General features: G+C 36.0%; 1 long non-coding RNA gene across 1 annotated transcript in view; it reads left to right on the forward strand.

Annotated features, from left to right (window-relative positions):
* LOC129145646 (uncharacterized) overlaps window positions 1-15,196 on the forward strand; it is a 54,321-nt gene extending 39,125 nt beyond the window's left edge. The window contains exon 4 of the long non-coding RNA XR_008551504.1: window positions 15,141-15,196. This is a non-coding gene — a long non-coding RNA (uncharacterized LOC129145646). The remainder of the gene's footprint in view (window positions 1-15,140) is intronic.
* Window positions 15,197-16,903: the final 1,707 nt, after the last annotated feature.

Raw genomic sequence — 16,903 nt, forward strand, 5'->3', positions numbered from 1 at the left:
TGGTGCATATACACAATGGAATATTACTGGGCATTCAAAAAAGATAAACACATGCAATTTTCAGCAACATGGATGGATCTGGAAGGGATCTTGCTCAGCGAAATAAGCCAGAAAGAAAAAGAAAAATACCGGATGGTCTCACTCATAGCAGGAAACTAGAAAACTTAACTAAGGGGCAAGGAAAATAATAACTATAAGAAAGAAAATATCAAAATCAACAAACAACTATGAACCAGAGACACTCTATGAGGGATGGGGGGTGGGGAAAGGAGGGCTTGGGGTGAAAATAAGGGGGTTGTAATTATATGGGGAATATAAAAATAAAATTTAAATAAAAAAGAATAATGATTTGGGACAGTTTTGTTAAGATAGTGGAGTTTTTCATGAGTTGGGGTTTTTCAGGAAATACAAAATGTTGAGCACGACAAAAGACACAAAAGTGGGATTTCGAGAAGAGGAAACAAATTAAAATCACTATTGAGTACATTTTGTCACGCACTTTGCTAGGCACGGTTCATAGATATAGATAGGTAACCACTTATATGTGGTTAAGTCAGCTTCATAAGGTTCCCAGCTATCTACTTTTTTCTTTTTCTCATAATTCTAAATTCAGATTCCTGATTGAGACTTGAGGGTATTACAGTTAGCGTATAATGGAGTCCTTAATACAAAGAAGTGGGAGAAAAGGCCGAACATCTATATTTATATTACAATAAACTTTGACTATTTTATCTTCAAATTAAAGAACTTGAATTTTATTCCAGAGACTTTGTAGTCACATCTATAAAATCATCTATTGTTGCCAAAGTAATGACCAATTGGGGCCTATAAGGAGCAAGTAATGAGAAAGAGAAGGGAAAGTAAAAGGATCTCATTAAAATACTAGAAAGTCTGATAGCAATATCTGTTTGACATTTCATATGTATCCTTAGGAACTCGTTAAACAGGTCCTGTAAAGCTATGTGAATCAAGGAAATCTCACCAATTTTCAGAAAATAAAAGACAATGATAAATTGTGTGGAAGCTAATTTGACAGTCTCTTTCTGCTAAAGGTTAGTTGTGAAAGATTAACAACATGCTTTAGTTATTTATTATGTATATCTTTCTTATTTTAAAAAATGAAAGATTTTTTACTTGATGCAGGCTCTAGGAGTAGAGAGTTAGAATAAATTATTTCAGAATCAGCAGGTTGTATGGTTAAACCACAGCAGCAACAACCTCGTATTGTAATATTTCTTTCTCTCAGGAAGGCTGGTAGCTGCTACAGGTATTGGATATCATAAATGTACCATATGCATACTTTGGAATGGTAGTAAGACAGAAAGAATGACCTTAGATTATATAGCAACATAAATATCAAGAACAGGAAAAAGATTAAAAAGAAGATTTATTGAACATCCTCATTTAAAATTATAAATTATGGACACATGGAACACTAATAAATTTCAGAATAAATCTGTGTGTTGTTGACACCTGGATGTTTGTTGAATGAGGCTGGAAATAACTGATGAAGCAGATTATAACAAAAAAAAAAAAAAAACTCCAAACGAGCCTTGTAAGGACAGGTGATTGTGATAGTCATGAAGTGTACTACAAACAATTGACTATAGAAGAAATGAAAAAAGAAATATGGCAGGGGGAGAATAGAAGGAAGGAATATAGGAAGGAGGAAAAGAGAGAAACATGTGAGAAGGGGGAATAAATAAATATCTATCAATAAAATATCATAGGGGAAAGAATAAGTATTCGATTCAAACCTTACTCTCATAAATTGAAAGTAGACGGAATTTTCGTGTTCAATCCTTCACGTTCACTGTCCTCTGGTGGACGGTGGAGAGGCCGTTAAGGTGATGGATTGCTGATGATGACTGTCATGTGTACAAGTATATTTCTACCTATTATCCGTAGTGACTTTGCCAATCCCTTTTGCTGTGTTGAAGCTGAATACATTTCAGTCTAGCCAGACATATATTTGATTCATCTTTCAGGCAGACTGAAGTGCCTCAGGCTCAGCTCTAATTTGCCTCCCAGCTACTGTCTGTCACAATTTTTATGACAAATCCTTGTGAAGTATAATTTGTTATTTTTGGATCATTGCCACAACATCATTTTCAGTAAGCACTGACCAGGAGTTGACTAATTCCATAAATCTCCTGAATCAGTGTTACTCACGGCTCTTTCTATAATTTTTCTCACTCAGTTTTGTTTATTGAAGTATCATTTACATACAGTCATTACACGGATTTTATGTGTAGAATCATTCATGTGTCATTTACCTCTGAATTAAAAAACTATTGACCTTTGGTAGGAAACCACTTATGTCTAAAATACTCTGGTGTAGCCTGTATTTACTTTATATTTTAGTATTTATAGTTTTTTTCTATAAAATCAGCTCAAAGGAGAAAATTACATTCCAAATAAAAACAGAGGAAATAATTCTTATTTTATTTAAATAGATTCATTTTTAAGAATGAATTTTCTTTTATCCCTTATACCTAAGAAAGCCATAAAACTACACAATTTGAGGGAGCTGATTGTGGATAAAATCCAAAATTTCATACATATCCTCATTAAACAGGTCCTGTAAAGCTATGTGAATCAAGGACATCTCACCGATTTTCAGAAAATAAAAGACAGTGATGGATTGTATGGAAGCTAATTTGCCGTATTTTTTGTCCTAATTTGATTTACAAAGATCCTGCCATTTTATTTTTATTTTTTTTTTTTATTTTTTTTTTTTAATGGTTTATTTATTTATTTATTTATTTTTTTTAATAGAGGCATGTTTTATTTATTTATTTGTTTGTTTGTTTGTTTATACATGCACTGGGTACAGTCAGAAGCGCGGGAGGGTGAGAGAATTCACCAGAGCCAGAGCGGGGAGCAGAGCAGGCAGAAGGACCGAAGTACACTGCTGAGGGGAGCAGCGGGCGGCAGGAGAGGTCTGCGCGCCATGTGGGACCCTCCTCCAGTGGCCGGGGAGCAGCCGGGGATCGAACCGGCGCCGCAGAGGCCGCGGGCAGCTTCGCAACCCAGCGCTCAACCGCTGCGCCACAGGGGAGGCCCGATCCTGCCATTTTAAATGTACCTATTAAATGGAGCCACATTTTCCTTACATTCTTCTTATGACATAGCTTGAGGAATGACATCTACTTTACTTTCAGTTTTGCTTAGCTTTGTATGGTTATTCATTTTTCTGGCTTAAATGAACATCTAGAAATCCTTTAGGAAGCACTTACTTGGTATTTATTGTCCTTATAAAGTGAAGCACATTATTTAAAATGTAGCACATTTTATTTGTTGGCTTGATTTGTAAAAGTTAATGTTTGCAGTGTCACATTGAATAAAACATTAGCTTGAAGATATGCCTGAAGATACTATCCTCTAATATTAACCACATTATTCCTTAATTCTTATTTCAATAACAACAATGAATATTAAAGTAATTTGAGTTGGCATAATTTTGATGTTTCTTTTGAGACCGTGGTCAACTTTTAGTTTTAAAATTATATTGCTATTTTTCAAGCCTAACTAATTCTTGTAGAATTTTCATGCCCTACTTTGTTCACAAACCAGTACTTCTATTATTTACTTAATATTTTCTGTTAAATGATTCTCTTAAAGAGAAAACAATACCTTCTAAATACTGATTTAGCCTTGGCTTCACAAAATTATAGGCATTTTGGTGTATTAATGTCTTTTGATATAAATGTAATAGCACCTTACCATCAAAATGAAAAATGTTTGTCTTTGTGTTAACCACATAAAGTACTCAGTGTTAAGTCTACCATATGCTGGGAATGACTTTATTGTATAATGCATTAGTATGTTTTATGAGGGCATGAAGTTGTTTGGACAACCTCTAACCTCTGAATACAGTGTCACACAAGTTTACGGTGTCAGTATTCGCTAATTCCGGGGCTTTTTAGATCAACCAGTTGGAATCATAGATCAACCAGTTGGAATCATAGATCAACCAGTTGGAATATTATGGATGTGGGAAGGTTAGGTAAGTGGATATACTGAACAAATAACCACAGGTTGTGTTCCCCAAGTTCTAAATAGATAGATAGAACTGGAAAGGTTTTACATTTTTAATGTAATTTGAAGAGATCAAGGGAAGTCCATGCTTTGCATAATGTAAGAGATTTAGGATGTAGTGGGCTTCTTAAAGTCTAGAGAATACTGTGCTGAGTCATGTACTGTTTGAAACTTGTTTAAGTTTATTTATTTATTTATTTATTTGCTTATTTATTTATTTTAAGATTTACTTAATTATACAAGCACTGTGGGTACAGGCCAGAGGTGCAGGAGAGTAAGAGAATTCACCAGAGACAAAGCAGGGAACAGAACAGGCAGAAGAACCAAAATACACTGCTGAGGGGAGCAGCAGGCGAGACAGGGAGGTCTGCTGCTCCATATGGGAATCTCCCTGGCCTGCTGGGAATTGAACTGTGCTGCAGAGGCTGTGCTCAACCTGCTGCGCCACTGGGGAGGCCCAAAAGTTGTTCAAGTGTTTGCAGGCATTTGATCTTATGAGATTCTCCATTTGCTCTAAAGTATATATTAGTGTCTATAATTTAGAAATTAATGCATGCAATTAATATGTACGTATATTTTAAAAGTGTTCTATTTCTATAGAATAAATTGGGGTGAATAGAAAAAACTTGCTCTGATCTTTGATACAAAATATTTATCAATCTGGTATTAATTGCTAATGCTCATAGTCTGAAGAGATCAAGACTTGAGAGCAGCTTTGCTTACGAAAGTGGTTATCTTCTTGCTACATTTAAGGAATTTTATTTTCTAGTTTTTAATCTAACAATAAAATGAAGTTAATATTTTATGAGCAATAATATTCATTAAGATGATAATTTGAATAGTATGATTATGTTCTTTATTCATGCAGGGAGAGTTTTTGGCTAAGGGTATGATCTCAGGACTCATACACATCTGGGAAAGTCTCAGGCTTTGCCTCTAAATAGATAAAGAAATCCTAACTAAAAATTAATTTTCTCATATATAAAATGAAAATAATAGTTGTAGGAAGTAAATGAGATCATTTCTATAAAATTCTTGGCATACTGCTAGGAACAGAGTAAGCACTCCACAGAGACATTATTTTAAATAAATAGGATAATAATGAAAATGAAGCTTGAAACGATAATATGATTCAAGAACATATAAAATGTGTGAATAACTAATTAAAAATGTATTCCTGGTGAAGATTATTTGTGCCATATTGAAAAAAGTCATTAACAATTGGTCTGGCACATTCTGTTGTCAGCTAAACAAACTCTTGTGGGAAGAGAAAGGATACCTGTCAGGGCTGTGAAAGCCAAATGGTGATAATGCAATCTCTGTAACTTAAACATCCTTTGATGATTGTTGAGAAGTGGTAAAAATGAGCTTTTTATTTCAAATTGATGACCTGACTTTCTTTATATATCAACCTTGTGACATTTTGAGCTGCAGTAGCCAATTAAATTTTGCTATAAAGTGATCACTCGCTGGCCCTTGTTTATTCTTGACCTTTACTTTTTTTTTTGCAGGATATGTACAGTTAGATTTACTGCCTTCACACCTTTCACAAATTTAGTTTCCATGAGCTGTACCAAATGTCAGTGAAAAATAAAGAATGCTATAAAATATATACAAATTTTTAAAAAATATTTAAAACCTAAGTCAGGGGTCTCCCTGATGGTGCAGGGGTTAAAGTCTCAAAGCTATCAAGCTATCACCAGCCACTGCAGCAAGAGTTGGATCCCTAGCCAGGGAGCTACCCACATGGCGCAGCGGACCTCTTCTATCTCTCTGGCTGCTCCCCTCAGCAGTGTATTTCAGTAGATCCAACTGTTCTGCTCCCCACTCTGTCTCTGGTGAATCTTCTCACCACCCCGCCACCCTCAGTCCTGCCCCTCTGGCCTACACTCCAGTTCTTGTATGCATAAATAAAAATAAATCTTTAAAATAAAGTAAAACCTAAATCGAATTCTCTGGTACATTTTAAGACACTATTAAAGAAAATAGTTAACTATGAATATGGAATATATACATGACCAAGGAATAGATGGTATTGAAAACTTCTTTATGCTTTTATAGATTTTCCAAATAGTTACATCTATATTATTTATCAGATCCTCCAGAGAAACTCTTTGATTGTGCATATTCTCCCTTTTTTTTTTTTTTTTTAATAGAGGCATGTTCCATTTATTTATTTGTCTGCTTGTTTGTTTGTTTTGTTTATACATGCACTGGGTACAGTCAGAAGCGTGGGAGGGTGAGAGAATTCACCAGAGCCAGAGCAGGGAGCAGAGCAGGCAGAAGGACCGAAGTACACTGCTGAGGGGAGCAGCGGGCGGCAGGAGAGGACTGCGCGCCATGTGGGGCCCTCCTCCGGTGGCCGGGGAGCAGCCGGGGATCGAACCGGCGCCGCAGAGGCCGCGGGCAGCCTCGCAACCCAGCGCTCAACCGCTGTGCCACCGGGGAGGCCCTCTCCCTTTTTTTCTTTTTATGCATTGCTCTTTTGTAAATTTATAAAATCTTACCAAACTTTTAGAAAAGCAGTTATCATAATGTACACTGCCTTAATAAAGAAGAAAAAAATTTAGATTCTCAAATTTTCAGCTTTTCTTTTTCTTCTATTTGTAACTATTGTTAAAAATAAAATAGCATATTTTCAACACATTTTTAGTTCAATATGAAGGATAGGCCTTATCGTGGTAAATTCCAACTAATACCAAGCATTTGAAAACTTCCTAGTTTTTTTATAGGCTTCAAATAATATCTACTTGATTTTATTACATTGATTATAAGAAATTTTGAAAAGGAATTCTTTTAAAATTTAAATTTAGTGATATTAACACTGATGCCTTTCTGTTATGTAATATTATATCTTTCAACAGAAATAATGTGCCCGCTAAACAGCTCTTAAATTATACTCTTGTATATGACTCATTCATTATTCAATACTCAATTATAAAAACTGCTGTGATGGTAACGATGCTCATTTTTCCCTTTAACATCTGCAATAATCATAAGAAATAATTTACAAAGAATTGACTACAAATAGCATAATCATGTTTACATAAATACCTGCATTGTAATTAAACTAATCTAACTACCACAAGAGCAACAGATCATGCATGTAGTCCTCTTTCTGCAGAAGGGGTGCTCCCCTGAGCAGTGTATTTCTGTAGATCTGCCTGCTCTGCTCCCCACTCTCTCTCTGGGGAATCCTCTCACCCCCTGTACCTCTGGCCTATACCCCAGTTCTTCTATGCAAAAATACAAAATAAAAATTAACAACAAAAAAAAAGGAAATGTCTACTTAGTTCTTCTGACCATTTTTTGATTAGATTATTTTCTTTCTTTTTGTTGAGTTCTGTGAGTTCTTTGTAAATCATAGATATTAGCCCCTTGTCAGATATATGGTTAGCAAATATTTTCTTTTTTTTTTTAAATAATAAATTTTATTTTTATATTCCCCCATACAATTGCAAACGCCCCATTCTGACCCCAATCCCTCCCCTCCCGCCCCCCACCCCCAAAAAGTGTCTCTGGTTCATAGTTTTTTGTTGATTTTGATTTTCACTTTCTTATAGTTATTCATTTTCCTGGTCCCTTATTTAAGTTTTCTAGATTCCTGCTATGAGTGAGACCATCCGGTATTTTTCTTTTTCTTTTTGGCTTATTTCGCTGAGCATGATCCCTTCCAACGCCATCCATGTTGCTGCAAATTGCATGTGTTTATCTTTTTTGAATGCTGAGTAATATTCCATGGTGTATATGTACCACATCTTTTGATCCAGTCATCTATTTTTGGGCATTTGGGCTGTTTCCAAAGCTTAGCTATTGTAAATAGTGCTGCTATAAACACAGGGGTGCAGGTGTTCTTTGGAATTGATGTTTCTGTGTCCTTTGGGTAAATACCTAGGAGTGGAATTGCTGGATCATATGGAAGCTCTATGTTTAGTAGGTCCAGAAATCTCCACACAGCTCTCCATAGTGGTTGGACCAGTTTGCACTCCCACCAACAGTGCAGAAGATTTCCTTTTTCTCCACACCCTCGCCAACATTTGTTGTTGCTAGTTTTTTTAATATGTGCCATTCTCACTGGTGTGAGATGGTATCTCATGGTAGTTTTGATTTGCATTTCCCTGATTACAAGTGATGTTGAACATTTTTTCATATGTCTGTTGGCCATTTGCATTTCCTCTTCAGAGAAGTTTCTTTTTAGCTCTTCTGCCCATTTTTTGACTGGATTATTTTCTTTGTTGTTGCTGAGTCTCATCAGCTCTTTGCAGATTTTTGTGATCAGTCCTTTATCATTAGTGTTGGGTGCAAAAATGTTCTCCCAGTTGGTGGGGTTTCTCTTTGTTTTTGTTATTGTCTCTTTTGCTGTGCAGAAGCTCTTTAATTTGATGTAGTCCCAGCTGTTTATCTTTGCCTTCACTATCACTGCTTTGGGTGATGTGTCTGTAAAGATGTCTTTATTTTCTACCATTAAGTAGAATGTGTTTTTAAGGATGGTCTTTTTAGTTTGATGTAGTCCCAGTTGTTTATAGTTTATTTTACTTTCTTACTGTTGGAGATGAATCCACAAAGGCATCACTGAAGACCATGTTGTGGAGTGTTTTGCCAATGCTGTCTTCTGTGTATTTTATGGTTTCAGGTCTGTGATTATGAACATCTTTTTATGTTCCTTTGGGTTATCATTGATGAAATGTCTCCATAAACTTGGCAATAGTTTCCTTTGCTATGCTAAATTTCCATGTAAAATTTTTGGAAAAAAGTTCTGAATCTGCTGTGGTATGTTGTCAACCCTCAAGAAAAGTTGATTGGATTGATGACATGGAGAGACCCACAGATCAAGCAAATATTTTGTGTTTCTGAAACAATATTAACTTTTTAGAAGTCTGATCTATGTGAGGAAGTCTAGTACATACATAGAAAAAAAGAAATACTTTGAAAAGAGTTTGAACTGTATGAATGTGAAGAAAGTTCTATTTGCAGATTAAACATGATGTACATAAAACTAATTTATGTAGAAATAATACAAGAAGTTTCTGGTTTTAAGACTTTCACTTTAATGAAATGGAAAAAAGTGTAAATTTGTTCTTATAACAATTTATCTGAAGTCTGAGCTAATAATTCCAACCTACCAAAGGTCATTTTTTACATATGGCTTTTACAGTGTCAAAAAACCCATTCACTTAATGATTTTGTAGTCAACTAGATTAAACAAACATGTACTGAACACAGACTTTACTGATTTGTACAAAGTGCTATCAGGGAGACAAAGGTGAATAAAGTGAGAAGACTACAGATAACATGCATATAGTGCACATCTTCATGGCACATTCCGATCGTGCATATTCCATTTAAGAAACATTCCATTTTGGGAACAGAAAAGTTGCAGGTAGGAGATTAAAAAAAAAAAAAAAAGAAAAAGGAAATGATTGCTGTATTCCCAGGGGCTATGAATACAGAGAAAACACATACCAGTCCTCATTTTCATGGCATTTGCTTTCTTGTGGCAAAAGCAGAATTAAACAAATAATTATGCAAATGTTTAGCTAATCAATATTTAGCTAATCATGTATACAAAACAAAACAGGAATTTCATTGAGTATGAAACAGAAGACCTAACCTGTTCTGGGTTTTTGACAAAGACTTTCCCTAGGCAGTGGAATGAAAGCAGAGACCTGAAGGGAAGTAGAATTGAGAAGGAATTTATTGTATGATTGAGGAGCCTGACTCACTAAATGAAGGGAAATATGTTGGACAGTGGATACGGGGGACTTGGCAATAGGAGGGGTTTCCAGGATTGGTCATGTAAATGTTTGATCATAGCATGATTTGAAGGGGAGAAATTGGAAAACCACATGGGAGAAGTTGGGGTCAGTTCACAGTGGGGACTTGAATGACTTCCTTGAAGACTTTCAGGAACTGGTGAATATGTTTGGCAGGAGAGCTAAGCTAGCCAGAAGCAAGACATGGAAAGATTACTCTCTCAGAAATGTGCACAGTGCAGGGAAGAATCAGTCCGAGAAGCTGCAGTGGAGGCTGATACTGGACCCTTGTCTAGCCTGAAGGAGAGTAACGCCAGTGGTGATGGAAGGAGGGCTAGGGTTAGCTGTAAGTGTGGTGAAATGGCAAAAGTGACTTCCAGATTTCAAATCTGGAAGTTGTTTGGTGCCAGTATCAGACTTAGGTAATATATACAAAAAGAGAAAATTTTTGGCTGGACATAAATGTGGTTTATGAATATCAGCTAGTTAATCCTTGTTTTTAAAGGGAAAAGTAACACGTTATAGGTAGATGTGATGAGTAAATTTTTGTGGCAAGTAGCCTTTAATGTGAATGGAAAAGAAACTCATTTTTCCCTGAAAATGTACTTATTTAAATGGATTATAAAGCATATTAACATTTTCACCTTTTTCCATGTTATTTGTTTTATTTCTCAAATACTGTCAAAAACTTTAGGGCTGTTGAGGAGGTAGAGAGGAGCAATGTAGAAGTTATTTGTTTATATTATGATATTGTGATTCCAGCTATTTAGCCAGCAACCTAAACAGCCACTCAACAGAGAGAGACTTGGCAGCCAGTTTAAAACTGCAAGTGACTTCACTTCACTAATCTCCCTCAGCGGAGGCCACTCTCCTCAAGGCTGCCCACCTGCAACCATGCAGGCCTCTCTTAGCAAACCTGTCTCTTTAGGGGCAGCTCTTCCTGCCCACTTGTGTCTGTGCAAGTTTCCTTTATTCCTCTGTCCCTTTCCCTAATAAACCTTCTCTTTAAATATGAAATAAAATAAAACTGCGAGTTTAAGGAGCAAGCCAGAACCTGGTGACTTGGTTGTCCCTTTAATGATGCATTTTCATGTACATTTACAGCACTTTGTTTTTTAGCTTTCCAGAAGTTTGATTTGAAACCCAAATCAATCTGAGTGTTTATCTAATTCACTTAAAAATAACAGCTAAATAACAACTAATCCCATTTCTGTTTAGAATAACCAAGTTGAACCATGACTCTTAAAAAGAGCTATTTTGCACATACCCAACTTAAAGAATGTCTTGTTAGTTCACTGTTGCTTTTTATTTGTTCAGTCTTGAAGGTATTATTCTGCTTAGTCTCCACTGTGGACAAAGCCAATATGTTTACTAGGGATAAATAAAGCAAGTATAAACTGCATCTCGAAGCATTGGGTCTTGGCTTATTTTTGGTATTATAGTGTGAGAAGAGATTTTATTTTACTATTTGATTTTCCATAAAAAATGGGTTTCTCGGGGCCTCCCCCGTGGTGCAGTGGTTGAGAGCTGGGTTGCGAAGCTGCCCGCAGCCTCTGCAGTGCCAGTTCAATCCCCGACTGCTCCCCGGCCACCAGAGGAGAGTCCCACAAGGAGTGCAGCCCTCTCCTGCCGCCCGCTGCTCCCCTCAGCAGTGTACTTCGGTCCTTCTGCCTGCTCTGCTCCCCGATCTGGCTCTGGTGAATCCTCTCGCCCTCCCGCACTTCTGACTGTACCCAGTGCTTGTATAAACAAACAAATAAACAAACAAACAAACAAACAAACAAACAAACAAATAAATAAATAATAAATCTTTAAAAAATATATGGGTTTTTCTCAGTATTGTACCAGCAGAAAAACAGAGACATAGATGGTCTCTAATATTAAACACTTTAAAATAAGAAAGCCCAGAAATGAGCCCACACATAAATGGTCAATTTATATAACAAAGGAGTTAAGAACTTAACAGGGAAAAGACAGTTCCTTGAATAAAGGTCACTGCATGTGGACAGTCACATATAAAATAATGAAACAGGACCACCGTCTTACATTGTGCACACAAATTAACTGAAAATGATTAAAGATTTGAATGCAAGACCTGAAAACATAAACTTCCTAGGAGAAAACACATGTGGTAACCTCCCTGACTTTGGTCTTAGAGATTTTTGAGGGGGGAATCTGAACCCAAAATCAATGACAGTAAAAATAAAGAAATACATGGGACTCTGTCAAACTAAAAGGCTTCTGTATAGCTCTTTTGTGTCTGTCTCAGCCTATTTATAATCATACTTGCTAGTGGCTAGACGTGCTTGGGGCACCGACCTGGACTCCAGTGAGTTTCCCTGTAGGCATTTTCCTTTGTCAGCCAATATTAGGGCTGGACCTAATATTGAACCTTGTAGTTATTAGGACTGTAGTAAGCCCTTCTGTGATAACCATCAGGAAACTGAGAAGAAAGAAAAGTTTATTAGTTAGAGACTCTGGAGCATACAAAGTATACCCAGTGACACACAGTGAGGTCAGTGTGGAGAGAGAGAGAGCGCGAGAGAGCGAGCGCATGACCTGGGATTCTTTTTATTGAGGCCTAGAGTGAGAGTTTAGGATTTCATGGACTTACTCTTTATTGGTGAATTAAAATCATAACTGCGGGAATTTAAAGCACAAGAAAAGGAACCTCCCAACTGACTAATTATTTAAACCAACCAGGATCTATTAATCAAAAAGAGCCTTGGCGGGTGGAGAGGGATGATCAGATGGGTGAATGGAATCATGAGGTACACATTTCCAGCAATAAAACAAACTAGGGGAGGGAGTGTACTGCATAGGGTCCAAAGCCAATAACATAGTATATGATAATATACTATTACAAATTTGAGAAGTTTCCAAGAGTAAATGGGAAGACTTACTATGGTAAATATTTTAGATGGTGTACAGATTTGAAATCAATATACTGTATACATAAAACTAGTGTAATACATGTCAATTATGCTTCAAATTGGTTTCTCTAAAATGTAGGTAGATTTTGGTGAAAGAATACAATCAATCTGCTTTATTATTGTTATGATTTAAAGTGCCACAGTTTTGATCATATATTCTCTTATGAAAATATACTTTCTCTGATGGTCTCTAATCTTAAACACTTTAAAATAAGAAAATATTATTAGGTTTTGACTTTTGTTTGCATCATAAATATCCTGGGGGTAACTGAACATAGAAATGTGCTTCTTGTTTATGCTACAGTGTCATGTATTGAGCTGTTATGGCAAAAAAATATGTCATGAATACTCCCTTGTAGAATCTGAAGATGAAAACTGGTTTAAAATTTCCTTATCTCCTTTTAAAAATGGCACACTCTAGTTTATTAGAATTTAAATAAAAAGACATAGAAGTGTTTTTATTTTGATGTATTTCATTTCTTTTCCTAATGCATCTTAGCCTTGAGACAAATTTTGGACTCTGAATTTCAGAAAATGACATGGCAAGGGTGCTTTATGAAGACAAATTGCCGCTAGGGCTTGCCAGGGAATAGATTAAAAATGTCTTTATTTTTTTGAAAGCTCATATAGGGTATGTGGTCACAACTGAATAATAGTTAAGGTTATAAAATTAAATATCCACTGGTAGACAAAGTGCTAATACATACAGGAAATCATTTGCTCTTTTCTAAGTTTACAGGCTTTCTTCTTTGGAAAAAGAAGCCTTATTCTGAAGAGACGTGGTTTTCCTGCCGTGTGCACATAATTGGCAGTAATGGGAATTAGACAAGCACATACGTGCAAGCCTGCTTTAAGTTGTGCTTGTCAAATGGGGATATAAATGAGATGTGCTGTTGATGCTTCAGTGCATCGTGGACATATGGCAAGCTCTTAGCAAAGTGGCACCCTGGGCAGATATTTGCTTATTCTTCCAACATGGCATTGAGACTCACAGCACCCTCTCTTTCCCAATGTCTAATAGAGATTACTAAGAAAAACAAGTGGCCGAATTTATGACCTAGCAGACGGCCCCCATTCATCATAAGTTACCTCTAATATGTACCTTTCTAACTGAAGGTCATTTAATGCATTACCAGAGTATTCTTGTACTCTGTTTAATTTTTTTTCTAGAAAACACTACTTTCAAATGTAAAAAAAAAAAAAAATCTGTATCAGAATGGTTTGAAACTTGTGGGTGGAGGAGATTGTGTAGCTGAATGTTTTTGATAATATACTATGAGCTCAGCAATGTTTAATGTTATTTTGGCTAATCTTTCCCAGACACTTTTGAGGTGGAAATTATGACTGTTTATTAATGAGGAAACAAGATGCTTTTAGACCTTGTCAATCATCACAAAAATAATGAATGACCAGGTTGTGATCAAACTCCAAATCTATTTGGAGTTTGGGAAGGGACATGCTTTCTTTCTTACCCGTATTGCTCAAAATCCTTCATTCATCCTTACCTTCTGTATCTTTTAGTCTGATGGGTAAAGGGATGCACTTAAAAGTCTACTGACTCTATGGAATGACTCTTCCACCCTGTTACAGAATGTTCTTCTTATGAAAAATCACATCTGATTTTGTAGAAATTAATTTTCTCACAGATTTCTCCCAAAATTAAGTGTCCTGGATAATAATCCATCCAATGTCCTCACCTCAAGTATTTTAAAATACCCCAACAGTAGTATTTTTTATGTTCTCTATACTTCAGCAAACTATTACTCTTGGACTTTACCATTCAAGAACTGCTCTCTCTCTGAAATGTTAAATTCGGACACACCCATGGCAGAGGATGCTGGTTACATATCTGCGACATCCTTCCTTCATCTTCAAGACAGAAGGATGATTTGTTGTAAACATGACTATTTAGGGAAAAAAATTCCTGTTATTTTCCAACTTCTCTCACAGCTAGTCTTGGTCAAATGACCAAAATGCAGTCAATAAGAATTAGGCAACGATTTATGTAAAACTGTCCATAAAGGGGGACAAAATACTTGTTTTGGGGGTATAGGCCAGTTAGTGTTTTCCAGAAAAAACTGTCCTCTTAAGAGGAGTTGGAGGAGAAGAAGACATTATGTTAACTAATGCATTTATTATCCAATATTTATGAAAAATCTGGTTTAAAAAGGTATAAATCAGGATTAGGGCAAAGTCTTTGCAAACTGTTAGAATCTCTACAGCTTATTATATGCTATGTCAGACTAAGTTGTATTTCAACAAATGGTATAAATAAAAATAACCTGGATTTTCAGGTTATTTATAGAATATTTAGAAAATTTGGAAAAAAAATACATTTCTTAGAGATTGAACCAAATCTACTAAGCAGTAGACCTATTATGACAATTATTTCTATTCCATTTATTTTTTCTAGTTCCTCCACTATCAGGAATTATTAATAGCTGGCGATGCCTACTAAAAATGATAGAAGATTCTTGAGGTAAGATTTCATTGATCATTCCTAATAACTAAGAGTATCTTAATACCTAGAAATCTTAGCGCTTAAAAATATATCTTACATTACATTTCTACAGATAAGAAATATGAAGAAATAAGGAGACTAGTGAGTTGCTTGAGATCTCATTTTCTGCTAGTGTCAAAGATGGCACTAATCTTTTTGATTCCTTATAAGCTCATTTTTTTCCTATACTTACTTTAACTGAACTCCTTTAAAAGAAACTAAAACAGGTTTATAGGTGACTATTAAGAAGGATGAACTTGAAGGAATAGGGAACTAATAGGACATTTGAAAGCATTAAGAATTGGTCAAAACTACATCATAATGACAAAAATTTAGCTATATATGTAAGGTGCTTTTTTTTTTTACTTAAAAATAATCTTACATAGTTTCCTAATCATCTTTTTAATTTTTTAAATTTTTTAAAAAAGAATTATTTATTTATTTTATACAAGCACTGAATATAGTCAGAAGAGTGGGATGGTGAGAGAATTCACCAGAGCCAGAGCGGGGAGCAGAACAGGCAGAAGGACTGAAGTACACTGCTGAGGGGAGCAGCGGGTGGCAGGAGAGGTCTGTGTGCCATGTGGGACCCACCTCCGGTGGCCGGGGAGTAGCCAGGGATCGAACCGTTGCTGCAGAGGCTGATGAGCAGCTTCGCAACCCAGTGCTCAACCGCTGTGCCACCGGGGAGGCCCCCTAATCATCTTTTTTAAAAAAGATTTATTTATTTATGCATACAAGAACTGGGGTATAGGCAAGAGGTGTGGGGAGGTGAGAGGATTCACCAGAGACAGGGTGGGGAACAGAACAGGCAGACTGACTGAAATACACTGCTGAGGGGAACAGCGGGCGAAACAGGAGGGGTCTGCTGAGACATGTGGGTTAGATCCCTGGTCAGGGATCGAACTCATGCTGCAGTGGCTGGGGAGAGCTTCACAGTGCTGCATCTTAATCCCTTGTGTCACCAGGGAGGCCCTCCCTAATCATCTTTGATCTTGTAAATAAAATTTTATTTTAGAAAAGTTTTTGAATTACAGACTATATTCAATTTTCCCCTATATTTTGCATCTTGCATTAAATAGTGCATTTGTCACCATTAATGTCACTACCAATATTGATACATTATTATTAAAGTCAATACTTAATTCATATTTCTTTATCTTTACCTAATGTCCTTTGTGGGTTCTGGATACTATCTGGAATACCACATCACATTAAGTTATCATGCTTCTTGAGGCTCCTCTTGACTATGACAATTTCTTAACCTTTTCTTGTTTTTGATGACCTTGGCTAGGTATTTTATGGAATGTCCCTCTATTGGGATTTGTTTGATCATTTCTCTTAGATTGTGCCTATGGGCTTTGATAGGCAAACCTCCAATTTCAAGTGCTGTTCTCATCAAATCATATCAAAATCATGCCAAGCATATATACTATAAATATGATGTATTACTTGATGTTGGCCTTGAACACAGTGGAGAGTGATGTTTCATTTCTTTGGGGGCAGAATATCTTCAACAAATTTTTGGAAATTTTATGCATGGAGTATTTGGTTATTTTTCCTCATTTTTAAATTAATTATATATTTATATCAGCATGGATTCAAGGATAATTATTTTATGCTTTTGATTATAATTCAGTCCTTCATTATTTTGTTCAGGTTGCTTATCTTTGGCC

This window comes from Talpa occidentalis, unplaced genomic scaffold (genome assembly GCF_014898055.3).
Source record: "Talpa occidentalis isolate TD23 unplaced genomic scaffold, MPIMG_talOcc4v2.1 talOcc4.13, whole genome shotgun sequence".
In the NCBI taxonomy this organism is placed as follows: Eukaryota; Metazoa; Chordata; class Mammalia; order Eulipotyphla; family Talpidae; genus Talpa; species Talpa occidentalis.